This window comes from Diceros bicornis, chromosome 5 (assembly GCF_020826845.1).
Source record: "Diceros bicornis minor isolate mBicDic1 chromosome 5, mDicBic1.mat.cur, whole genome shotgun sequence".
Lineage (NCBI taxonomy): Eukaryota > Metazoa > Chordata > Mammalia > Perissodactyla > Rhinocerotidae > Diceros > Diceros bicornis.
In genome coordinates this window covers 98398457-98425509 of record NC_080744.1, presented here as the reverse complement: position 1 = coordinate 98425509, position 27053 = coordinate 98398457, and the positions used below count along the sequence as shown (strand labels likewise).

Below are 27053 nucleotides of genomic sequence, written 5' to 3'. Positions count from 1 at the left end.
CCAGCGCCGAATGATCTGATTGCCTCTCCTCCCTCATCTCACCATGCTCACCAGATGTTCAGAGCCATTTGGCCACATCACACGAGGACCGTGGACGCTGAGCTGAGGATGGGAAAATGGAAACACAGATTCTAACGAGGGTCGGCTGCATGATTTGTAGGGCCTGAGGCAAGGGAAAAATGCAAGGCCCTGGGTGGAGTCAGGGAAGTCGACCTCCCCTTCTCACAGCCCACCAATCCACCCATGGCAGACAGGCGACCCCCCAATTTCAACCTCTAACCTCCTCTAACCTCTGTGCCATGATACACTTGGTACCTAGATGAGGGGTGGGCAAGATGCCGGTGCTGAGTCACCCACCTAGTGCCAGACACTGTCTCCTCACTCTGCCCTGAGACACCATCGGGTGTGCACTGCACTCACCCTTTCTGCACATACCCCGAGGCCCCTGCAGAGGGTGGAGGGTGACTCACAGTGCGAGGTGTGTCTTCCTAGCTGATTGAACCCATTTGCTCCCAGACAGAGGGTAGACGAGGTCATGGGTTCTGGGGTGCGGGCGTGTGGGGAGCGAGCAGCTGAGAAACCATCCCAGGGAGGCAGCAGGAGGCAGTAACACATGAGGGCTGAGGCTCCACGCCCCTGGGGTGTGCTCCATTGTTCCATCAGATGTTACTTGTGAAAATAAATTCAAAGAGAAATGATTAAGAACTTCAGGGTGGCAACTGCAGACCTTGAAGCCCCAAGCATGGGGCCTTCTGAGCATAGGACCCCATCACACGCCCTTGAAGCCAGCTCTGCCTGGAATGTTCAAAGATCCAAAGTTTCCAATTCCACCTTATGGTGCCGCTGCCAAGCTCTGAACTAATGGTCACATCAGCTTGGAACTTGAGCTTGAACAAAAGTTTAAGATTCCACACGCCTCCTCTACCCTGCACCAGGCACTGTCAGACAAGCTTCCTTAGTCAGTCCCCATAGCCATCTTCATAGGATCAAAAGACGAAGCAGTTTCAGAGAACTCAAGTCACCTGCCCAAGCTCACACAGCTGGGAGGTTGCAGATCCAGGACTAGAACCCAGGTCTGAGTGTCTACTTGCCAGTCTTGCCACTCGTAGCCTCTTCTCACATGGCTCCTGGGATGAGGGCTTGTCCCATGTCTAAACCATCTGGTTCATTCTGAGATCTATCCTAGCCCTACACATATCCCTGAAGCCAAGTTGAGTCCTTGTTAGGGACCAGGGAATAGGTCTAGGGACCAGCACCGGATTAGTGGCTTCATGATCAAGGGTGTCATTCATTCACTCAATCACTCGTTCACTAACTGCCTAAGATCAGCTGACCACTGCCTCATCCTCTGCCCCAGGCTCCTCTTTCCCCATCACTTGGGGCTCCAGCCAGTGTCCCTGGTCATGAGCTGTGCACCTCTTGGCCTTGGCACATGTTGGGGCTTCTGTTTGGAGTGCTCCTGCCACAACCATGCTTTCTTGCCTGGTGGAATCCTACCAAGCTCGAATGCCTCCTCCTGGGGACTCTCATCACAGAATGTGCTCCACGCCCCCTGCTCACTCGGCTTTCCCACCCTCAGCATGCCACGTCAGAGCCAGGTCCTTGGGTGTCTGTCTCCCACCCAGCCTGGTGGGACCTCCTTGAAGGCAGGAGTGTCCTTTATCACTGTGTCCCTTCTGCCTCGCACATAGTAGGTATTCTGTAGGGGGTTGATGAATGAATGGACATCAGGCTCTGTGGTAGGCAGTAAAGAGAAGTTTCTTCACTTCAGGTCTGATTGTGGTAAAGTGTGACTGGCACCATAATAGAGCTTTCGGTGTGAACCCAGGTAGAAAATGAGTCACTTTATGGCCAAAGAGGATGCGGGATCATGTCGCATATGACCTTGAAAGGTTTCGGGGGTTGATAGGCCAGAGAAGGGGTGGGTGCAAAGGGCAGGGCCCTCTCTGGTGCTGGAGAGCACCAAACTGGTCAGTTTTGAGTGAAAGTGTATGTGTGTATGTGTGTGTGTGTGTGTGTGTGTGTGTGTGTGTCAGTGTGGCAGCAGAGGCCTTTTTGGTGGGAATTTGGAACAACGTTTCCAACTGAGTACATTACTCTCCAGGGCAAATGATTTCTTTAAACAAGACTTTAAAAGATCAGCTTGGTAAAGCTTTCTGGCTGTAGTCTCTCTCTTTCTCTCTGTCTCTCTCTAACACACACACACACACACACACACACACACACACACACATCCTGCAGGGCAGAGGGCATCTGTGTCCTCTGGAGGGGCTCCAGGAAGGTGAAACAGAGCACATTTCCCAGGAAGTAGGCCATAAGGTAGGCAGGAGGTGCCAAGGAGACAAGTAGGTGATGAGTGACGCCCATGACAAAGACAGAGTGTCTTAGAACGTCAGAGCTGGGAGGGATCTGAGAACTCTGAGGTCCACAGAAGAGGAAGGGACTTATCCAAGGTCACTCCAAGGTCACTTCCAGCACTGGAATCCAGGCTTAACCTTGGGTCACCTGGCTGTAGATCCTTGACCTGTACCTGCCCCACAACTGATTCCTTCCTTGCTGGGGAGACGGGCCATCTAAAAGGTGCATGTTCAGGAACCACTGTGTCACCTGGATGGCCTCAAGTTCTCATGGTCCACCTGATAGCCAGAAAACTTCCTCAAGCCCCATCCCACATATTCCTGAGGATTTTCAGGGTCTTTCATTTTCCTGGCCATGTCTGGTTTCCAATTCTGCTCTCCTGACTTCTAATATCACTTCTTACAGTGGTTGTCTTCACTCAGTCTTGACTGCTCCTTGCCCCCGTGTGGTCACTCCACGTGCCCATCAGGTGGAGCTAGATTCTGCTGCAATTACAAACAGCCTCCAAATCTCAGTGGCTTAAAACAACAAAGATTGCTTTCTCTCTCACATTGTGTGTCCATTGTGTGTTCTGCTCCACAACATTCTCACTCAGAGACAGGGACACAGTCTGATGGGGCTCCACCATCAGGAAATTCACCAGTCCCATGGCAGGAGAAGGATCATGGCAAATCATGCCTGACAGCTCTGCTCACGTTTCATTGGACAAAGTGAGTCACATGACCACACCCGGACTTCAGGGGCCTGGGCTGTACAGTCCTGCCTTGTCCCAGGAGGAGAACCAGAGTATCCAGGAAAGCCCTAATGACAACCAACTGGCTCCTACTTCAGTCCCCAAGCCCCTGACACCAGCCAAGTATGGACCAGACTTTCTGAATGGTTTAGATACAGTCAAGGGGTTTTCCAGTACTGAAACAGAAAACAGCTTAAATGTGAATAGAAGACATACTTGACCTCCTGTCACTCAGCCTTTTCTGCTACAGGGATTTCTTGCTGACCTCCTCTCCTCACACTGGCCTCTCTCCACACGCTCCCAACTGCCATTTTGTTGGTGGTGGGGGTGTTCATAATCCCTTTATCTGCCAAGACCCTCGTCCCCGTCCAGTGATGTGCTGGAGCTGGCTCATACCAACTTGCAAGTCACTTGTGAAATTTTCAAGAATCTTGCAAGCTTGTTATTCACCCTTTGGTAGCTTAAAATGGGCCAAAGTAGGAATGTTTACACCATGGAAATCGGCCGGTGCTACCAGTCAGAGTTTTTATTTGAGAGAGCTGGTGGTTAATCATTTAACAATATACGATTCTCTATACCTTTTTTCAGGACCAGCTAAATACTTTGCTGGGCCCAGTGCAAAATGAAAGTGCAGGGCTCTTAAGAATTTCAGGGCAGCAACAGTGGAGCTTTAAACCAGGTATTAGGCCCTTCTAAGCAGGCTGTTCACAGGTCACACTTCGAGGACATCGGCCGTGTCTCTACTCCCTCTATATTCTCCAGCCCTGGAGCCCCCACCCATAGCCATCTCTTCCTAGAGGTAATGGGAGATGACACATAAACAAAAGTATGCACAAAATTTATTAAGCAAAACTATCAAGCTCTGCTCAGTCTCTTCTCTCCCACCTAATAGGCCTCTTGGACCTCATCTTTTGTAACCAGAAAGCTCCAAGGACCATCTAAAACAAAGGGAGCATCCTCCTCTGAGAAGAATCCTCCCCTCCTCTAGAATCTTCAGTTTGGCACCATTTCATTGTTTTAATAGCTATTTTTCTCCCATTTATGATTGGAAGTAAGTTGGGACGGTTCAAGCAACCCTAGAAGGCAGGGTAGGAGTTTAGAGATGGTCGTGGTATTTTCCTGGCTTGGAAGCACTCAGAATCCTGGAAGGTTGACTCTGCAAGAAACTGCAGAGATCTTTAGTTCAGGGTTTAAGGTAAAACTGTAGCCGAGGAATCAGGTTTGCAAACCAACTTTGTCATGGAGAGGGCCGCCTTGACCCCTCCCCAGTCAGCCCCTCTGCAGGACCCACTCTGTGCCTTGAGTCTTGTTTCCCACGTTCCTCCTGCCATCCCCAACCCTGCTGCCCTGCACTCAACACCCTGTCGTACTCTGCACCTTTGTTCACACCATCCCCTCTGCTCCAATTCCTTCCATTCTATAACACACCTGCTGGGCTCCTTTTTCTGTGTGTGAAAAAGATCAGACCTAAACAAATATCCACGCCAATCCTCCTCTTTATGCTGAGGAAGACTGGCCCTGGGCTAACATCTGTGCCCATTTTCCTCCACTTTTATATGGGATGCCACCACAGCATAGCCTGACGAGCGGTGCATGGGTGCAGGCCTGGGATGCGAACCCCAGGCCGCCAGCAGCAGAGCGTGTGCACTTGACCACTACACCACAGGGCCAGCCCAATTGGGCTCCTTTTTTGTCCTGCTAAACCTCTGGGTAGTGCTTGTGGCTTCCATGGTGAGACCCTCCCACTGCAGTAGGTGTGCACCTCTGGTCTGGCCTCACCTTGTTGGAGTATAAGTTACCTCTGTGGGTATCTGACCCCCTTCTTAGGCTGGAAGCTCCTCCAGGGAAGGGATCTGACTTATCCATCTCTGGTTGTGTCTCACCCGTGTCCAGCATGGTGCCCACCACAGAGACTCCATCAGGACATGCTGACAGGATTGGCACAAAGGGAGACAGAGATGGGCATCTCTTAGGCTTGGAACAGGTCAGAGGGAATCGAGAATGAAAGAGAGAGAACTGAGTTGTGTGGCAGCTATTTAAAAAGAAAGAAGTACAGAGATCTTTAGCAAAACCTTGACTGCTAACAAAAGAGAGAAAACCATGGACTAAATCCTCCATCAATGACTGCACTGACTAAATGAATTCTGGATTAAAGACACTGTCTCTAGAGAGGGGAGTGGGGTGGGGCAGGAGCCAACGAGCAGTGCACCTAAGGGGTGTGGCAAACGAGGGTTCAACTGTGATGGGCCAAGAAGGCCAGACTGTGGGGTGGCAAGTGGGCAGGGCTCAGCTGAGATGCCAGGCATTGGGCCAGGTTGGGCAACCAGAGCTAGACTGTAGCCGGAGAGTTGGGGTATAAGCCAAAGTCCCAACTCTCCATGGCCATTGTTGACAAAGGTCAACTGAGCAGGCTTGGATGTTAGCCAAGCCAACCCAGATCCAAAGCAAATGCATCCCCAGAAAGGACCTGCAGGATAAGGGAAAGGCAGCCTCTGCGAGGTCAGTGGGGGTGGTGCTCCTGCCGCCAACCTGACACTGGCTCGTAGCAGGGGTGGACTGTGTCCCAAGGCTTCTGCAGGGTCCCCAGGCTCACAGCTTTCCAGAGCTTTGCCCACCCGGCCCGATCCTTAAATTAGGCTCCCAGACTGCCAGTGCTGCTTTTGCAGGGAGCAGAGAGCCTGACCTGACTGCATCTGGTTTTTGCTCTGGTCCCTGGGGAGTAGGTGTCCTGTAGATGTCTCTGAGAAGAGCACCATCAATTTAACATACAGACTACATTTGCACACACACACACACACACACACACACACACCCTGCCATCCTAAAGAGAAAAGAATACCACATGCAAATCCCAGAACTGGCCAAGAGAGCAGACTGGGATGGGGGTGCTGACATGAGGGCAGTGAGGGTGCTGACTGGGCATCCACGAGTCTCTGAGCGTTCCACAAGCGTGTGTGTGTGAGTCCCTTAGCTCTTTAGAGTTCAGATCTAAGAACAACCATTATTTCATGTGCCAAGGTTCTCAGAGAATTGAAAAAACAGAAAAGCCTGCATCAGCTCCATTAGATATTTTCAGCAGCTCTTCAAGCACAGGCCGGGGTAGTTTTAGCAACCCGGAAGTGGAGAGCGGGTAACTGTCCCATTTTGCTTTCAAAGTGCTCCATTCGCTCAATTGTCAGAGCCCATTCATCCTGCAGTTCAGCAAGTGGTCTTGAGGGGACAAAGCCACAAGCCCTGAAAAGGGAGGCGAGCTGGCTCTGTGGCATGTTTGTGATTTCCTGAGCTACTATCTTTGGACGTCTGCCCCACAGCTCAGGGTTGTCTCTGCGCCCACTCAGCACCTTCCACCCCCTGCTCTTATTGTACTCAGTGAGACCCCAGGGTGGGGTTTGCCCTCAGTGCACAAACTGCTGGGAGAGGGCACAGCCCCCTGTGACAGCTCCCCAAGGAGGACAACACCAGGGGCCTCCAACAGCCAAAGTGCTGGGTCATCACAGAGAGATGGAGCAGAGAGCACATGTGGAGAAGGGGACCAGGGAGGGGCATCTGGTGTGGCAGAGAAAGACAGAGACCACTGCAGGGAGAGGGGGACAGGCTTCTAGGCTGGGGCTGCCCTGACTCCCAGGGGTTTCACTCTTTCTCTCTGAGCCTGTTTGCCTGTCCACAAATGGGGTGTATGACAGAGTCCCTTTGGCTTCCATTCTGTCCTTCAGCTCAAATCCCAGACACATTGGGGAGGTTCCCAGGTCTCCAGGGTGGTAGGAGCTGAGGGTGTTCAGCAGGGGCAGAGGAGTAACAGTTGGGAGGGGAGGGGGCTGCAGGAAGTAGCAAAAGTCTCTCTGGCATCCTTACAGCTCATCCTAGGAGAGGAGACTCGGGCTGTGTTCTGGAGCTGGCTGGCCGGGTAGCATGGGCGGGGAAGAGGGTGCTGGGAGGGGAGCCACGGCAAATGTGGCTGGAGGGTGCTCAAAGACCCATTACCCAGCCTGGTGCTAAGCTGCCAGTGAGGAGGCATGTTCCCCAGGGCTCTTTAGGTGGTGACAGGGCAGGTGCTTGGGAGAATCTGGGTGTTTTTGCTTTTCTAAGTCTTCCCCCAAAAGGGGGTGGTGGAGAGCTAGCATTTACCAAGCACCTTCTCTGCACCAAGCCCTCAAATTTTCCCATTACATACAGGGGTGACCTCATTTCACCTTCATATTTTACGGGAAAGACCTGAGGTTCAGAGATGTTAGGCATCTTGCTGGAGGTCACACAGCTGAGAAGCAGCATAAGGCGAGTTGAGCCTGCTCTGCGTGGGTCTCAAGCCCTAGCTCTTTTCACATCATCAGTGGCATTTCCTCTGAATTCTCCAGAGCCCTGAATTCCTCTAAGATTCCTTAGGGTCACCCCAGCAGGTGTGCACTGAGGGTGCCAGGAGGGCTGGCAACAAGAGCAGCTGCCATCCTCTGCCAGCTTCTGGGGCGTGTGACCCATATTTACAAAAGTCTGTGTTTGGTTTAGTGGTCTGCTGTCACCATCTTGAAATTTTGTCATTTTTTAAAGAAGGGGTCCTGCATATTTTCTCTGCACTGGGCCTCACAAGTTACATAGTCCATCCCGCTGATGGGGTTTTCACATAAGGTGTCACTTGAGAAAGGTGTTTGCTGCTAGAGTCCCACCGGTGGTGGCAGCCCCTGCCCTCTTCCTGGTCCCCTCAGCTCTGCCGGACTTGGGGGCGAGGGCCCCTTGGAAGGGCAGGAAATCCATGGCCAGAGCTTACCCTGTGCCTCCTCTGTCAGTGAGGCCATCGTGTGTTTGCACCAGATCTCTACCAAGGGCTGAAGGCCTGCGTCTCCAGCTGGCCCACTGGGGCCTAGGTGAGCAGGCAGCCCTGGCAGAGGTCCCCAGGCCTCCTGCTCCCGCCTCCACCTGAGAAGTCCCTCTCCAGGGCCCAATCCTCCAGGCTGGCGGCACTTCCATCCTCCCCGAGTGTAACAGCGGCCCCTTAAAAACACAGAATCCCTCAGAGGGAGCAGAAGAGGAAAGACAAGTTGGCAAAAGCTGTTTTTCTAGGAGGAAGAAATATATTTTTAGTTTCTTATCTACATTTCCCTTTTAAAAATAATATGAGAAAATCTGACAATCTAGAGAAGCAGAAAATGTTAAAATCTGTACCAACCATAGTTCTGTTTCCCAAAGATAACCACTGTAAACACTTTGTTGTGTTTTCTTCTAATTTTTTTCTATGCACACATCTTGGGTTTTTTCCCCGTTTTATTTACATAATGTCACACATATGAATATTGAATTTGAATCGTAATGTGTATTTTTTTTTACTTAAGATTGTAGCACAATTGTTTTCTCATGCTGAAAGTATGCTTTTTGATGGCTGTATGATCCTCCAGTACCTGTGAGCATGCCATCATCCATGCAGCCATCTCCCATCCTTGGCTCTTAAAGTTGTTGCAAATTTTTGTTACTAGAAACACTCATCTCTGCATCTGAAATGTTCATATGAGAGAGCATCTCCTTGGGACAGGTTTCCAAAAGTAGAATGACTGAAACAAAAAGTAGAAGCACGGTCAAGGCTCCCAATCCTTCCACCCTGCATCACTGCTCTCCGAGCTGGGCGCATCGCCCTGACGGCCCCGAGGGCTGCACAGCAGGACCCCTGCATCGCGCCTCTCCCACACTGAGTGTGACATTTTGTTGTTCACTTTCCCTAAGTCAGAGAGCCCCGCTTTTCCCCAAGGTCACAATGGGAAGCGGCCCTAGAAAGACGAGGTCTGCACTTCCTGTATTTACGTGGTTGAAGGTGCCGTCCCTTGGGTAGTGGAATGCCCTGTGTAGGCTCCCACTTAGAGTTTATGGCAAAGGAGGCATGTTTTTCTTTAATGGAGTTTATAAGCAGAGGTTTCAGTGGACCCATCCCTGCTAATCAGGTACTGAAGGGCAGGTTTGGGGAGACTGGCTGGGCTTTCGGGGGCTGGAAGGCAGGGGACTGTGTTTCCAAGAGGTTGGGACAGAGCGGGCCAGCAGCAGACCCAAGTTGCTGAACCTTGGGAGGCATGGAAGGACAGGGACACGTGGATAAATGGACAGACAGCTGAGGGGACGAGACTCGGGAGGGCATGTCATGTGAGGGAAGCACTGGAATGGGGGACTCAGGAGACCTGGTTCCAAGCCAGCTACTGACTCACCTTATGACCTCGGATGGGACACTTCTGTCACTGGCGGGGCACTCTGGGAGGGAGGCCTCATGGGGGAGAAAGGGCCGAGGGGGATGTGGAGCTGCAATTCAGTTACCACAGAGACCTCAGCCAACCCCCCCAAAGATCCAGAGCTGGGTGGCCCTTCAGACACTTCAGGCGGCGAGGCACACCACAGCACCCACAACAGCCCTCTCTGACCTTCCAATACACAGGAGTCAGACTAGTCGGGGCCCCATCTCTATAAAGATCTGTGACTCTGATGTCGTCCCGATGCCTGGGGCCACCTATCTGGCCCTGGATAGGGCAGTGGTGCCAGAGTCATCCCCAAAGGCAAGGGTGTCTCTGGGTGGGAGGTCTGAGCCTGGCCCTGACCTCCGTGGGTGGGGCTGGGTGACCAAGGGCTTGTGGGGCATCCCACCGAGCAGACCTGTTGGCCATCGTGCTGCCCATGGTCAATTTCTATCAGGAGTAGGTCTCCAGTCACCAGTACAGCCTGCAGACCCTGGCCCACTGCAAGCAGAACAGTGACTTTGACAAGCTGCTGAAGCACTATGAGGCCAAACTGACTGCAAGGAGATACTTCTGGAGACCTTCCTCACTGACCTCATGCTCCAGCTGGCACCTAGCCCTGTCCTTGAGGGCGCATGCCTGGGGAGCCTGCTGGGGGGCCATGGCAGTGAGGGCCCCAGCTGGGAGGAAGCCACAACTGGGGGCACCAGGAGGCCATGGCCAGGAGGCCCCAGACCCTAACAGGCCCCAGCTCTGGGCTGCCTGGAGAATGGGGTTAGAGCCAGCCCCTGACCCAGTGGACAGCAGACCTGTCCAGCTCCACAGAGCAGGCAGTGTGGGAAGGTGAGGGGGAGCTCCTGGTCCTGAGCCCACCTCCAGGCCCTTCTGCTTGCCGGCTTAGAGCCTCAAGCTCTGGGCTCTTGGCCCAGACAAGACCCTGGAAGAGCCTCCACGTTAGAGTCTGAGATCAGAAGTGCTGTGTGTGTCTGTCCTCAGCCCTGCTCATGGGAGTGCTGGGAGCTGCGAGTACCATTCTCTGTCCACTTGGTGTCTCTCTCTCCCTCTCTCCATTGTTGCTCTATCTCTGACTTGTTTCATCACTGTCTCTCTCCTTGCCTTTGTCTCCCTGTCCCTCTGTCCTCCCCCATCCTTGCCTCTGTCCCTGTCCCCCTGCCTCTCCCTGCTGCAGATTCCCAGGCACATTCTGACACTGCACGAGATCCTGGCCCACTTTTCACGAGCACATCGAGCCAACACCTTGGAGAACGCCAGGGCTAAACTGGGGGGGCTGTCTGGGTGAACCCAGCTCCCAGGTGCCCCCCCCCGGTGGACAGGCCAGGGCTGAGGATGCTTCCCAGCGGGAGTTTGCTGAACCCCAGATGGTAAAATGTCATGTTCAGGTTAGGATCCCAAGGGGTGGGTGTTGGGGGACCCCCAGCCTTTCCCACCTGGAAGCAGGGACACAGAGAAATCTGAGTTCACAGCTCAAGCCCAGGGGGCACTTGGTGGGATTGTGTGGGTGGTGTGCTGTCCCTGGCACAGATGGGGTTCGAGGAAGGGCCATGAGCACTGACGTGGGCCCACCTGCCAGGGTGGGGATCCGCCAAGGGACTCACAGGCACTCTGCCAACTTCCTCTGTTCTCCAGTGCCAGTGTGTCACAACCTGTGGTATAGGAGCCTCAGAGGGGGTCCTGGGTGATGGGCCTTCAAGTGCCAAAGGCTGCAGTCAACAGCAGGCAGTGTCATGGGTGGACAAGCCCATGACTTGTCCAGTGTCAGAGGCCCCAGCCCTCTGGTCAAGGCCCCTCTGCTGCCCCTCTTTCAGTCCCCAAAGCCCAGGGGGAACCTTCCTCTGCTGGGGCAGAAGCAGAGGGATCAGGGAGGAGGCGCCTACAACAGCACAGGCAGCAGTTGACGGTGGCCTACACCAGGTGGTGGTATGAAGGTGAGCAGGAGGTTCAGATTCTGGGTGTGTTTTGAAGATGGAAACAACAGGATTTTCTGATGCATTAGATGTGGGGAGAGAGAAGATGGGAGTCAAGAGTGATTCGAGAGTTTTTGGTTGAGCAAGCAGAAGGTTGGAGTTGCTGCTAACCAAGATGGAGAAAGGTGCAGGAGGGGCAGGTGTGGAGGGGAAGTCTTTCTTGCTTCATTGGAGCTTTACTGGGGGCGTGTTGAACTTGAGATGGACAACAGTGGTGGAGAGGACAAGAAGGGAGGAGGGCGTTTGGGTCTGGAGTGTAAGGGAGTGAGCCATTCAGGAGCCATCAGGTCAGAGATGGTATTTAAAGTCACATGAGTGGTGCGATCACCAGGGGAGTGAGTTTAGGCAGGAACGAGGTGCGTACCAAGAGCTGAGCCCTGGGGTCTGCACCTTATGGAGGCCAAGAGATGATGAGCAGCCTCATACGCAGTGATGGGCTGCCAGAAGCTGCAAGGGAGTGTGGTTCTGCAGCATGTGGGGTACAGTCCCCAGCCCTGCCAACCACTCAGTGCCCTAAATGTCTTCCCATGTCCAGCAAAAGGCAGCCAGTAGGGCCATGTCTCCCAGCCTGGCAGTGGGAGGACCAGGCTGGACTAGGGCAGAGCACAGGCCCTGGAGTGGAGGTTCATTCAGGGAGCAGATGTAATCAGAGCGTGATTGCAGACTAACAGAAAACCTTGTGGGGTGGGGACCCCAGTCCTCTCATGCCCCAAGGAGAAGACTTGGGGATCCAGCGAGGCTCCTCATCCCTGTGGGATGCCCTGTCCCGGTGCGGGCAGTAGTGAGGAAGGCACATGGGTGCCAAGGCATTTATCCTAAGATCTTGATCCCCTTTCCCAAAGCCTGCTCATCCTTTGTTCCACCTGATCACCTGCATCTGGCCTGAACACAACCTTAATGGCACAGAAGTGAGTTTTCCCATCGCCCTGACAGCAGCCCTTTCATGCTCCTCTCTCCCCTTGGAGGACTGAGGAAAGCTCCCAGCCTGGCATGAAGCCATCAGATAACCAACCCTCCCCAGCTGTGCTCAGAAACACTCCTCCTCAGGGGCTGGATCTTTCCTACCTCTGGCCTTTGTCCCGCTTTTTCTCCTGAATCTCATCTCTTGGGCTCACTGTAACCCAGGTCGTCACTTCCAGTTCCCCCGGGAGCCTGCGGCCCAGGGAACTCCTCCCCAGCTGCGTGGACGGTGTGGCTCTCAGCACAAACCCCAGTCGGGGCTGGCAGGAGTCCTGAGCAGCTGCAGCTGGCACTTGTCTAACAGTGAAACTAGTGTTGCTACTCTGGGATCGCCCCCTTGTTTGCAGCAAATACAGCCCTCCTCAGCAAAATCCCCACCCTCGTCAAAAGAAATGGTTCTGCTTACTTTTGCTCATCTCCAAATATGAGTCTATATCCAGGGAACTAGCATATCCTTGAAAGGTGCCTCCCTGTGCCCCGTCCCTTCCAGAAGAGGGCTAGGGCCTGGGCTGCTGGGAAGAGCATTGCTGGGAGAGACAGACTGAGGTTCCTAAGGAAGAGACCCCATCTCCATGCCCCAGTCTGATAACCAGAAAACAACGGATAATAATAGTTTTATAATAACACCTTTGCAACCAGTGACACTAGCAACAGTGATCATGGCCCTTTACTCAAGCGCCTGCCGTGTGCGGGGCCTGAGGTCAGCACGTGAAATGCATTCTCTTCCATCCTCACTCCGACCTTCTACAGGTGAGCAAACTGAGGGTCGGAGGGGCCCAGTAATTTGCTCATCACTCTGAGTTCATTAATTAGAGATCCAGCTCGACCAGTGTCATCTCTCATTTCTGGGAGGGTTAAACTGGACAGTGTTTACTACCACACACATTAACCAGCCCTCTTGGTGATCTGGTCGTGGTTGTAGAATTTGAGGCATCAGCAGACAAATAAGAGGTTTTGTGCTTTTCTTGGAGTAGGTGGGGTACTTTCTCCAGAAGCTCCTCCCCACATGATTACTAACCTCCTAAGACTCCTGAAAACCCACCAAGGCTCTTAGCAAAGTTGGTAACTCACAGGCTTCTTTTCCCACCACTGCTTTTTTTTTTTTTTGGTAAGGAAGATCAGCCCTGAGCTAACATCTATGCTAATCCTCCTCTTTTTTTCTTTTGCTGAGGAAGACCGGCTCTGAGCTATCATCTATTGCCAATCCTCCTCCTTTTTTTCCCCAAAGCCACAGTAGATAGTTGTGTGTCATAGTTGCACACCCTTCTAGTTGCTGTATGTGGGACGCGTCCTCAGCATGGCTGGAGAAGCGGTGCGTTGGTGAGCACCGGGGATCCAAACCCGGGCCACTGGTAGCGGAGCTTGCACACTTAACCGCTAAGCCACGGGGCCGGCCCCACCGCCAATGCTATTTTTAAAAAGCAGTTAAATGGCGCCACCTCCTGGAGGAGGGGTGTTGCGGCAGTCATAACAGGACAAATAAGAGAGTTGTCCTTCTTTCTAGATTAAGGGGCAAGTTGTGTCTTGCTCCCCCCAAGACGTGCTGGAGCCTACTGGAGTCAGTCTTTCCGTGAGCCAGCTGGATTGCCAGGTGCTCCAAAACTAAGTCATTCCAGGGCCCGAACATTAAGGAAGCAACTGTATAAAGTGCATTGGGGGAGGGGTGGAGACATTAAGTGCAAAGGCCCTGAGGAAGGATGGGTGGGTGGAGTTCTATGGATGGAGATAAGCCCCTAGTGGTGTGGAGATCAGAGTAATGAAGAAAGCTTGTTTCCTGTACTCCTGTCCTCCCAGTTTTGCCATCTCTGTTCCACGTGGTTCAGACTTTTAAATCAGACCTGCTTTCTAGCTATTAATCTCCATTTACATTTCCAACACCTGTCTCCTTGGGCTATCAAAAGGATGATGGGAGATCATGCCCATAGAGTGCCCGGCAGAGCGAGCATTCAATATGCATGCTCTCTCCCCCTTTGTGAACACAGTCTCCACCTGAGAATCCTAGGCTTTCTTCCTAGGTCTGGCCAGAGGCCTGGCATTACCTTCTCCCTGAGAGGTGGGGCAGCCTGTCTCTGACACTTTCTCTCTCCACAGGATAATGCACAATGAAGTAAATGAAACAGAGCATCCAGGAAAACATAGCCTTGGAGGGCATGATTGTTGAAGGTTGTGAGACCCTCCTGGACACCAGCCAGACTTTTGTGAGATGGGGCATGGCACCCTGCCTCCTCCCACCCTCATGGTAGACCCTAGCAGTGGTGGCACTTGGGGACACCACAAGTTGGTTTGGCTACCCTGTGCCAAAATCTGCCAGCGTGATTGCAGAGTATTCCAGGACTGCTGGAGGAATGTGACAGTTGTATGTAGATGTCGGCATCTGCACACATGGATGCAGATATTACTGGTTTTCACAGTTCCCTTCTCTCCAGATGTACACATGATTCTTCCCAGATGCCCTTGATGTGTCTGTGGATGTCATAGTAAACACTGACATATCCTTTTGGGGAGAGAGGAGTGGAGGATGAGGACAGATACTGATTGGCCTGGTGAATCACAAGCATGTTCAGCATCCGAGGAGAAGTCGTGTGGGTCAGTCCCTCTGTCCCTTTTTCATCATCCTTGGCCCCTTGCGCGAGGCTGTGATCACAACGGTTCTCAGGGGTAGGAGGTTGCCTTCACCCTCAGCCTCCACTCTCCTTGGGAGCGGTGTTTGAGAGACACAGCCCTGTGAGGGGGCAGCTAGATTCTGTGACTGAGGGGACTGACTTCCAACTCGGAGACGTTAGAGCCGCAAGGAATTTGAGAGTCACCTCTTCAGATTCGACTTGCTGTGGGACCCGCAGCTTCTGCTTGCATGCCCCCAAGGTGACCTCCACCTCAGATGGGCCTCCTGAGTTCCTTCTATCCAGCCCTGGGACTCTGAGCAGATGAAAGTCTCGCCAGCACGTCCTGCGGGCTGCGCAGCTGCCTTTGCCCCTGCTGCCCTTAGCAAGGGTACTGTCGACTTGGAGTTTTGTCCCGAGCCCCTCTGTGTGGCCCCCTGTGTCTTTTCCCTAGGCCGACCCTGTGATCTGCTGAGCCCAGAGCCAGCCTCCCTGTGTCCTGGCTCTCCCTGAGCTGCATTGGGCCCAAGCTGGAAGAGGTCCAAAGAATGACCTCTCCTGGGGTGGGTAGTGTCACCACAGTCCAGGAATCTGCTCCATTGCCTTGAGCCTAAGCATTTCCTCCCCTCCTGAGGGGCTGGGCTGGACATGAAGTCCAGACAAGGGGGCCCAGTAAGGTGCCAGGCAGTGATGGACGTGGGCAGGAGGCAGGGTGGTGGCCTAGAGCAGGTCTAGGGAGATAGAATGTCAGGGAGGGCTTCCCAAGGAGGCATCACTGGAGTCGAGTCTTGAAGGGTAAGGTGAGCTCACAGGGTGGATGGGGTGAAGGAAGGGCCTTCCAGGCCAAGGAGCAGCACTCAGGAGCCACAGGTAACGTGCCCTGGAACTAGAGTGGGAGCAGAGAGGGGAGGCGATGGTAAGGAAGGAGAAGTGATCCCAGTGGTATAGCCGCCATTAATGGCTCATTTGTTGAATGATTCAAGTCCTACGTGATAGGAGTTCAGACAAGACTAATCCAGTCTGTTTCTATCTCTTCTGTGTTTCTCCCAGTACAAACAGCAAGTACAGGAAACTACATATATAAATAATATATGTATGTTTTTTGAATAATACAAATCACTATATTGAATAACATATTGAATTAAATAATATAAATATATATTTAATGAATATATAATGAATAGGTATAAGTATGTTTATATATATTTGAATTAAATAATATAAATATATATATGATTTAAAGGAATATTCAGACATAATAACAGTAATTTACAGAATTGATAAAAGACTTCTACTCTAGATTCAGGCAGCTGAATACATCTCAAACACAACTAAAAAAAAAAAAATCTGGAGCCAGATCCATCCAGGGAAACCAAAGAACACTAAATACAAAAGAAGATATTGAAAGCCCCACAGAGGAACAGAACACTTACAGAGACTTACATTTAGACCTATGATACATTTCTTAACAATGGAAGGCAAAAGAGAGTTGGAATAAATCTTCCAGGTACAGAGTGAAAAGAACTTTCAGTGTATATCCAATCAAACCATACCTCAAGAACTAGGGTGACTTAAAGATGTTTTTATGCAAACATTTACTAAGAGTATTACCACCAACAAATGCTCATTAAGGATCTTCTAAAGAATATACTTTAAGGGGGCCAGCCACCTGGTGTAGTGGTTTAAGTTCAGCACGCTCTGTTTCCAAGGCCTGGGTTCGTGGGTTTGGATCCCAAGAGTGGATCTACAACACTCATCAGCCATGCCATGGTGGTGACCCACATACAAAATAGAGGAAGATTGGCACAGATGTTAGCCCAGGGCTAATCTTCCTCAAGGAAAAAAACTTAAAAAGTGAAAAAGAATATACTTTAAGAAGAAAGAAACTGATATAAGAACTGCTAAGAGGTAAAAATGGATCGTGAGGATAAAAAAGGGTACACATCTGAATAAATCATTGAAAGCATGACTTCACGAAACAATAATAATATTGACAATGTATAACTGATGGAGTTAAAAACTAATGACAAGGGAACTTCTGTTTTAGAGGAAACTAGGACAGGAAAACACTCTTGCTGCAAAACTGGACAAAGCCAGATAAATTATAGATATATTTTTAGAGCATCAGACAAGTTCAGAATCAACCAACTAAAATTCCAGAAAGATGAAAAAGTCTTTTATGTGAGCAAGGATATTTATCTTTCTTTCCCCTGGAGGCGTTTTCTGATTCTAGCTGGTTGCCGAGGATCTGGCTTGCTCAGTCAGAACCTCGGCTAGGGAAAAGAGAAACTAGCCAAACTTGTAGTGATTCTGCAGGACTGGTGTGGCAGAGGAAACCTGAGGGCTTGCAAACACACAACTGCTGTTTCTCAGCAGTTTGTGCTAAGTTTTGGTTCCACACAGGAATCTGAGGAACTAGGCCAAAAGCTTCCACAAAACAAAGTGAAACGTCCAGAAGTGGTGGAAGTGGCCTAAGTCAAACATACTGCTAGTCTGACCTTCAGGGAATGGGCCATATTGTGAAGCGATGTAAGGTAGGAGGCTGGAGAGTTGCGCTGAGATATCTGAAGGGTGTAGCTGAATTTTCTGTGGGCTCCCGAACCTGAAGAGATAGAGATCTACCAGACCCCTGTGCGGGGGAGAGGAGCACAGCAAACAGGAACAGGGGGAAAGCGGAAGGGCTGGGTTTACTAAAAGTGAGACTCGGCCCAAACTCTGATCAACGTCTGGTTGGACTCAGGTGCTCCAACCTCACTCTGTTTCTCATCGAAGGAAGACAAGGTCATGTGGAGCCTCTCGAGTGACGTTACACAGACCTTCCAAAGACACTGGCGAGAGGATGGAGAAGGCACGCCACAGACTGGGAGAAGACCTTTGCAAATCACATATCTGACAGGACAATAAATAACTCTCAAAACTCGGCAATAAGAAAATCCAAGTTTAAAATGGGCACAGATTTGGACACTTCACTAAAGAAGATACATAGATGGCAAATAAGCACATGAAAAGATGCTCAACGTCATTAATCATGAGAAAAATGCACATAAAAACCACATTGACATACCGCTACGTAGCTATTGGAATGACTAGAATTAAAGAGGATGACCATAAGAAGTGTTAATGAGGATGGAAAGTAACTGGAACACTCCTACATTGCTGGTGGGAACACAAAGTGGTTGGAAAACAGTCCATTATTTATTTATTTATATTTTTGTGAGGAAGATCAACCCTGAGCTAACATCCATGCCAATCCTCCTACTTTTTTTCTTCCCCAAAGCCCCAGTAGATAGTTGTATGTCATAAGTGCACATCTTTATAGTTGCTGTATGTGGGACGCGGCCTCAGCATGGCCAGAGAAGCGGTGCATCGGTGCACGCCTGGGATCCGAACCCAGCTCACCAGTAGCAGAGTGGACGCACTTAATCGCTAAGCCACGGGGCCGGCCCCTGGACAACAGTTTTAAAGTGGAGTTTGTTATGCTGCTGTAACAAACTAGCACAAATTTCATGGCTTAAAACTACTCAGAAGGTGTGTTTTGTTGATGTCTGTGTGTTTAGAGAATTCAAGTCACTGTGGGCTCTGAGTGGTCTGTATGTGTGTGTGAGTTTGTGTGTATGTTCTGAGTATCAGTGTGCATTATCAGGTGTAGTTTACAGTCTGAATGCTGATGGTCATTTGCAAATAGTGTGTGTGTGGGTGTGTTGTCAGCATTTCCATGTGTTCAGATGATGTCTGTCATTGTAGGAATGTGTGGAATAAATACGTTGTTACAGACTAGCATGGGCACCAACACTGTTTGCCTGTTACTAGTTCAACACTCAACACCCTTGAAGAAACATTGAGTTCAGACATTCACAGGCTCCATCAGACCCATAGAGATCCTACTCAGCTGTTTTCTTCCCGTCACAGAAATATGAACAGGTAGCCAAGGACCACTTGATATTTGAAGAATTCCTCTAGCATGAAAAATGGAGCAAGAAACACATACACTGAAGTGAGGGACTAAAGGAGCAGCAAGGAAATCCAGAGATCATAGTGAAACTTCAATTGCATATCTAGTAACATCTTCAAAACAATTAGACATGGGCCGGTCCCATGGCCTAGTGGTTAAGTTCAGAGAACTCCACTTCAGCAGCCCAGGCTCCGTTCCTGGGCGTGGACCTACACCACTCATCAGTGGCCAGGCTGTAGTGGCAACTCACATACAAAATAGAGGAAGACTGGCACAGATGTTAGCTCAGGGTGAATCCTCAGCAAAGAAAAAAAAAAAAAGATAAAACATCCATTAAGTGTATATGTATGTATTGATGTTACCGCACAATATTGGGGTTCTCTTTCCCAATGCACATTAAAAAAGCCAATTATTCTGGCATCAGCTTTTGGGAAAAGAATTGTAGCTTTATTTTGCGAGATTTATCTACAAGGAGACAGGGCACATGTGTCTGTCTCAGATCTGTCTCCCCGATCCAGGGCTTGGGGCACAATTTATGGGATGAAGGGCAGGGTGGTCTGACATGTGGAGGTAGATGATTGGAAGTAAGGAGAAGTGAGGTAATTGATGATCTTCACAAGCAAAGTCAAGCTTTGTTGCTCTTCATCGGATGTTTGTTCAGAAATTGGCAGTGTTATGATGATCTGAGGATGGAGCTTTTAGCTTCTTGATATAAAAAATGTCATTTATTGAGCATTTGCGCAGGTGTAGTTGATGGGTTGGTGGTGTCAACTGGCCTGAACTGGACTAGGGGTCTCAGTTCCTGAAAGAAAACGCTTAACTACTCTGTTGATAAGAAGGAGTCAGTTGAACTGGTCCTGGAGGGCCCATGGTTATGTTGGTACATGCATATATATGCATATGCATGAGATTATCTGTATGTGTGTTAAATATAGAGTATACACAAAGCCAGACTCTAGTTAAAGTGGTCAGGACAGATTTTAATCAGTAATATACCACTGCAATAGGGAAGAGGGAACAGGATGAACTGAACTCAATTTGATTTGTACAGAAGTGACTGGCCATTTGAAAGGGAGAATGAGGGAGCAGGCAGAGGGGTGAGCAGGGGCTCAGTCGAGTCAGGGAGGGGAAAGTTACAGTGTTGGTCAGTGCAGTGTGATCTGGCCAGTTGTGTCTGTTGGTTGGAAATGATCAAAGTTTCACTTCTCTCCTCTCACAGAGTCTGGGAGACAGACACCCTGTCCTCAGCTCAAGGAATGGCTCTCAGGACCTTGAGAAATGCACTCCTGGGTTATTGGAGACACATATAGAACTCAAAAGGACAGAGGAAATATTCACAGTTGTAAGCACTTTTGGGTAAATACTCTAAGAAAAGGATGTCAGGGGCCAATGATCGAGTGTTGGCCAGAACAAATAGTCAATTCTTTTGGCTGCCTTGAGCTTTCTCTGGCAGGCACTTTAAGGGGGCAGGGGTCATCCTAAGGATGTGGATTTGAGCTGTTAGAAACTATGTCAGCATTGAAGTCTTATAACGTGTGTGTGGGGGGGGTGAAATGATTTGTGCTGAGAGGCCATAGTTATAATTGACCACGATTGAGACCTAGTCAAGAAGAGGGCTCAATGGAGCCTGGCTTGAGTTTGGTCAAGTACAGGATCATATATAGAAATAAGATATGTACATTTTTTGAATAATATAAATCATTATATTGAACAATATGTTGAATTAAATAATATATATTTAATGAATATACATTGAATGTGTATAAATAAGTATGTGTATATATATTTGAATTAAATCATATAAATATATAGAAGAGAGTGACGTCAGCATCATGGCAGAGTGAGCTTCCCCTATTGAACTCTCCTCCTCTAAGACACAAGAGAAAGGACATTCATATTCCAACAGAAGCTATTCACAAATAATGTAAATATATATATGATTTAAAGGAATATTCAGACATAATAACAGAAGATTCCAGGGCCAGCTCCATGGCTTAGCGGTTAGGTGCACGTGCTCTGCTGCTGATGGGCCAGGTTTGGATCCTGGGCGCGCACCGATGCACCCCTTCTCAGGCCATTCTGAGGCAGCGTCCCACATACAACAACTAGAAGGATGTGCAACTATGAAATACAAATATCTACTGGGGCTTTGGGGGAAAAAAAAAAGGAGGAGGATTGGCAATAGATGTTAGCTCAGAGCCGGACTTCCTCAGCAAAAAGAGGAAGATTAGCATGGATGTTAGCTCAAGGCTGATCTTCCTCACACACACACACACAAAAAGAAATTTCCAGAATTGATAAAAGACTTCTATTCTAGATTCAGGCAGCTGAACACATCTCAAGCGCAATTAAAACAAAAAAATCTAGAGTCAGATCCATCCAGGGAAACCAAAGAACACCAAATACAAAAGAAGATATTCAAAGCCCCACAGAGGCACAGAACACTTACAGAGACTTACATTTAGACCTATGATACATTTCTTAACAATGGAAGGCAAGAGAGAGTTGGATTAAATCTTCAAGGTACAGAGAGAAAATAACTTTCAGTGTATACTCAATCAAACCATATCTCAAGAACTGGGGTGAATTAAAGATATTTTTATGCAAACATGTACTAAGAGTATTACCACCAACAAATGCTCATTAAGGAACTTCTAATGAATGTACTTTAAGGGGGCCAGCCACCCGGTGTAGAGGTTTAAGTTCAGCACGCTCTGCTTCCAAGGCCTGGGTTCATGGGTTCAGATCCTAGGCGTGGACCTACACCACACATCAGCCATGCCACGGTGGTGACACACATCAAAATAGAGGAAAATTGGCACAGATGTTAGCACAGAGCTAATATTACTCAAGGAAAATAAATGAAAAGTAAAATGAATGTACTTTAACAAAAAATTGATAGAAGAAATGCTAAGATGTAAAAATGGATCATCAGGATAAAAAAGGGTAAACATCTGAATAAATCATTGATAGCATGACTTTACCAAACAATAATAATATTGACAATGTATAACTGATGGAGTTAAAAACTAATGACAAGGGAACTTCTGTTTTAGAGGAGACTAGGACAGGAAAGCACACTTGCTGCAAAACTGGACAAAGCCAGATAAATTATAGATATATTTTTAGAGCATCAGAGAGCTTCAGAACCAACCAACTAAAACTCCAGAAAGAAGAAAAACACTTTTATGTGAGCAAGGAATTTTATCTTTCTTTCTCCTGCAGGCGTTTTCTGATTCAGGGTGCTTGCCGAGGATTGGGCTTGCTCAGTCCGAGTCTCGGCTAGGGAAAAGAGAAACTAGCCAAACTTGTAGTGATTCTGCAGGACTGGTGTGGCAGAGGAAACCTGAGGGCTTTCAGACACACAAACTGCTCTTCCTCACAGCACCTGTGCTAAGTTTTGGTGCCACACTGGAATCTGGGGAACTAGGCCAAAAGCTTCCACAAAGCAAAGTGAAACCTCCAGCAGTGGTGGAAGTGGCCTAAGTCAAACATACTGCTAGTCTGACCTTCAGGGAATTTGCCATATTGTGAAGCGATGTAAGGTAGGAGGATGGAGAGCTGTGCTGAAATGTCTGAAGGGCGTAGCTGGATTTTCTGTGGCCTCCCAAACCAGAGGAGACAGAGATCTACCAGACTTAGAACCAGACCCCTGTGCGAGGGAGAGGAGCACAGCAAACAGGAACGGGGAAAGCGGAAGGGCTGGGTTTACTAAAAGTGAGACCCGGCCCAAACTCTGATCAACGTCTGATTGGACTCAGGTGCTCCAACCTCACTCTGTTTCCCAAGGAAGGAAGACAAGGTCATGTGGAGCCTCTCGAGTGACGTTACACAGACCTTCCAAAGACACTGGTGAGAGGATGAAGAAGGCACGCCACAGACTGGGAGAAGACCTTTGCAAATCACATATCTGACAGGACTATAAAGAACTCTCAAAACTCGGCAATAAGAAAATCCAAGTTTAAAATGGGCACAGATTTGGAGACTTCACTAAAGACGATACACAGATGGCAAATAAGCACATGAAAAGATGCTCGACGTCATTAATCATGAGAAAAATGCACATAAAAACCACATTGACATACTGCTACGTACCTATTAGAATGACTAGAATTAAAGAGGTTGACCATACCAAGTGTTAATGAGGATGGAAAGTAACTGGAACACTCCTACATTGCTGGCGGGAACACAAAGTGGTTCAGCCTCTTTGGAAAACAGTTTTAAAGTGGAGTTTGTTATGCTGCTGTAACCAATTAGTACAAATTTCATGGCTTAAAAACAACTCAGATTTATTGTTTTACAGTTCTGTAGGTTAGCAGTCTGACATGGGTCTCCTTGGGCTATAATCAAGGTGTTGGCAGAGCTAGGTTCTTTTTGGGGGACTCTAAAGGTTAATCCATTTCCTAGCCTTTTCAAGCTTCTAGAGACCACCACATTCCTTAGGCTGTGGCCCCCCTCCTCCACCCTCAAAACCAGAAACTCTGCATCTCTCTGGCTCTGCTTCCCTTGTTGCATCTTTTTCTACTCTGCTGCTTCTCTTTCCCTTTTAAGGGCCTTTGTGATGCACTGGGCCCACCTAGATAATCCAGGATAATCGCGCTATTTTGAAGTCAGTTGATTAGCAACCTTAATTCCATCTGCAAATTTAATTCAACTTTGGCAAGTAAACTAATATATTCCTATGTTCCAGGGATTAAGACACATTTGTGGGCCATGACTTTGCTACACAAACAGTTTTTAAAATAAAGTTAAACTTACACATACCATGTGACCCAGCAATTCCACTTTTAAGTGCTTACCCAAGAGAAGAAGACTTATGTTCACACAAAAACTTGTTTGCAAAAATTTACAGCAGCTTTATTCATAGTCAAAAAAGACAAAACTGAAAATAACTCAAATGTCCGTCAACTGGTGGATGGATAAACTGTGGTACATTCATACAATGGATACTACATTCAGCAATAAAACAGAAGGAACTGCTGATACAGGCAACAACATGGATGAACACTAAAATGAATGTATTGTGCTAAATGAAAGAATCCAGACTCAAAAGGCCAAGTGCTGTAGAATTCCATTTATATGATATTCTAGAAAGGACAAACCATAGGGAAAGACAGCAGATCGTTAGTCTCCAGGGGTTAAGGGTGAGGGAAGAGTTGACTACAAAAGAGCAGCAGCTGAAGGGAGTTCTGGGTGCTGGAACTGTTCTGTATATTGAATGTGGTAGTTGCACAGCTCTGTGCATTTGTCAAAACAGTTGTAACAAGAGGAAAACAAATACATCATTGCTCACCCATCAGATTGGCAAACCTTTAAAAATCTGACAATGTCAATCTGACAATTCCCAGGGCAAGGATGACCCATACACTGTTGGTGGGAAAGGAAATTGTTAAAACTTCAGAGGGTGATTTGGCTGCAGCTCGTCAAGTTGCAGATGCACATCAGCCTTTGGCCCAGCAATCCACTCACAGGCAGGTGTCCATTCTAGGGAATCCATGTGTGCTTGAGGAGACACACATAAAGATAGTCATTAGACATGGTAGGAGAATGAATTAATTGTAGTTAGTAGTTATTTTAAAAAGAAAGGAAAAAATGCATATGGGAAAGAATCAACCCTGCTGGCTACATATGTGATCTGAGAAGGCAACTCATTAGTTTGTCTCCTTAATAGTATGTATACAGAACAGAGAGCACTGTACTAAGAATCTGGAGACAAGCATCCGAGCATTTACTTCCAACTCTGCCACTAAGTAGCAGTCAGACTATGGATGACTTAACTCAAGAAACCTCACTTTCCATTTCCTGGAAAATGAAGAGTTTAGGCTCTACAACCACTAAAATTATTTCCATCTCCACGATTCTATGATTCAATAAGCCAACTATCAAAAATTATATTCCAAAGTACCTATGTTGAGAAACTGTTCTTCCCAGATACCCTGAAATCAGAAACTATCAGAGAAATAGGACTTCTTAATATGTTGATACATAAAATGGTCCAAATTTCTTGGTGTGTCTATGACCAGCTTGTTAATCAAGATCGTAACTCAGAAAGAGCATATAAGCAGCTAAACCCACCATATTGACTCGGGTCACCCTCAGGTAAAACTAATATACCTTCTCCCATTTTAACATTCCAAAACAAGTTCCCCATACTAATGAGTCCATCTTGTCAAGTTCAGGTCTGTCTAGCCAAAAGTCATTCATGTATATGATAAGATTTACTTGATTTTTTAACAGATAAAATGATGAATGGCTTTTTGTATTTTGCCTGTTTCATCTATAAAGCTCTTACATTACAATTTAATAGCTTCAGCCTGCTACAATAATTTAAAGAGCCTTTTGAAACTTGTAAGATGCCACGTCCAACATGATCTAGTAAAAAAACCAGTAGTTCAGAATCCAAAAAGCTTAGTTAAAAATTTCAGTACCACCAATACTTACACTTCAAAGACACCAATAACAAGTCATTTGTTCCTACTGCAGAATTTAATAGGTTATTAACTTCTGTAATCATCCAAAAGCATAATTAGGATGTTATCATTAAAATGTATTTTTTTAATCAGAAATATTAAAACTAATGATTAAACTATTAAATTAAATAATTAACTAAATATTAAAACTAATGGCAACTAACGATCTGTTGTCTTTCTTTATGGTTTATCTTTTCTAGAATATCATATAAATGAAATCCTACCATATTTGGCCTTTTGACCTTTCACCATGTCAGTCAAATCAAAATTTCAAAATTCTTGTTCTATGGGCTTTCCAAATCTAAATTCTTACGATTCTAAATGAGTACGGAGACAAAACACACACTACATACTACTTCTAAAAACCTCCTCCTTCTCCGATTTTAATTTTAGCACCAACTGCCAAGAAAAACCTTTCCACTGAAACCTAAATTCCATACACATTATGTCAATCATCAATTAATCAGTCATTAATCTATCTTAACCAAAGGTGAGTTATTATTAGGAAGTTACATAATTTTCACCAAGGATTGTTTGAAGCTCCTTTCATTAAATGCAGTTTACAACAATTCACAGGCTTCAAAGTTCCCCTTGCAAATATAGAGTCAATTATCAGAAACCATTAATGGGATTAGGCTTTTCTATAAAGGTGGTCCCAAGGAAGTAGGAACGCTTATTTGTTTAAAGAACGCAATGAGGAGCCCAATAGCCTGCGCGGAGTCAGGCAGAGGAGCGCTGACCACTGGCTGTCTTCTGAAGGAAAGTGTTCACCCCGGGATGTCGAGACCTGGCCTAGACGGGGTCCTGGGGGAGCGCGAACTCAAGGGCTCACACAGAGGGCAGGCGACTCCCTGCCGCCCCCTGCACCTCTGCTGAGTGGGCAGGAGGCCCTGCCGAGGTGGGGCCCCGCCAAGGCAGAGGGGCCTGCCGGCCAGGCGACGCTCCTCTGCTCCTCCAAGGGACAGAGGTTTGGCTCCCCCGCCTGAGGCAGCCCGCCAGCAGCCCCGTCCCCATCCGCCGACCCCCCCCCCACCGCGCTCCCGCCATCAGCGGCGGAGATCTCCTCGCGGAGCCCACCGCCCGCCGCCCACCGCCCACCGCCTACCTCGGCGCCGCCTCCTGCCCAGCGCTCCTCCACACTGCAGAAAGGAGAGCTCCACAGCGCTGAAAATCCTGGAGGAAGGATCCAGAAACTGCCAATCCCCACACACAAACCAGCGCAGCCGCCACCTCCGCACCAGGGACCCTGCCTCCAGTGCACGCGTCACGCAGCTCTCCAGCTCGCCGGCCCCTCTGCCGCTCTGAGCGCCGGTTCTGCGCATGCGCGGGCCTCTGAGGCTACAATGAGACCGGCTGGGGGGGGGCACGGCCTGGGCATGGGCGCGTGGTTACCGAGGTGTCCATGAGACGCGAGCAGGAGCTGGCTGGCGCTTTGCAGCCCTTGACTCTGCTCTCCCTGGATGACCGTCAGCTCCTGGAGAAGATCTGCCTTCCCTTGAGGCGGCTCCTCCTGTCCTGAGAAGTGCGTCACATGATCTAACATTTGTTTTAAAAAGAATGATGACATTCTTAACACCTGAAGTGTGTCGTGTCCCCAGAAGAATTCTCTGCTTCCCCAGAAGACTAGACAGCGAGCAGCTGGGACCGAGTTCTGACCCAGGAAGGAAAGACGCTGAGTGCGAAGCCGTCTCCCCTCCGCCAACTCCTCACCCTGATCTGTGGCCTTGATGGGGTGACAGCGCTGGGGACTTGTGCAGGTGACAGTGCTCAAGTGTTTGCCCACGGTATTACATTT

The 27053-nt window shown here is 48.7% G+C and overlaps 1 long non-coding RNA gene across 2 annotated transcripts; it reads right to left on the bottom strand.

Annotated features, from left to right (window-relative positions):
• Window positions 1–497: 497 nt before the first annotated feature.
• Window positions 498–26615, bottom strand: LOC131406535 (uncharacterized). 2 transcript variants are annotated; one of them, XR_009220177.1, is made up of 4 exons: window positions 26364–26615; window positions 8479–8628; window positions 7851–8139; window positions 498–669 (listed from the first exon to the last, which is right to left on the bottom strand). It is a non-coding gene; the product is annotated as an uncharacterized LOC131406535 (long non-coding RNA). The 2 variants fall into 2 exon arrangements; XR_009220176.1 differs by lacking the exon at window positions 26364–26615 and adding an exon at window positions 9271–9498.
• Window positions 26616–27053: the final 438 nt, after the last annotated feature.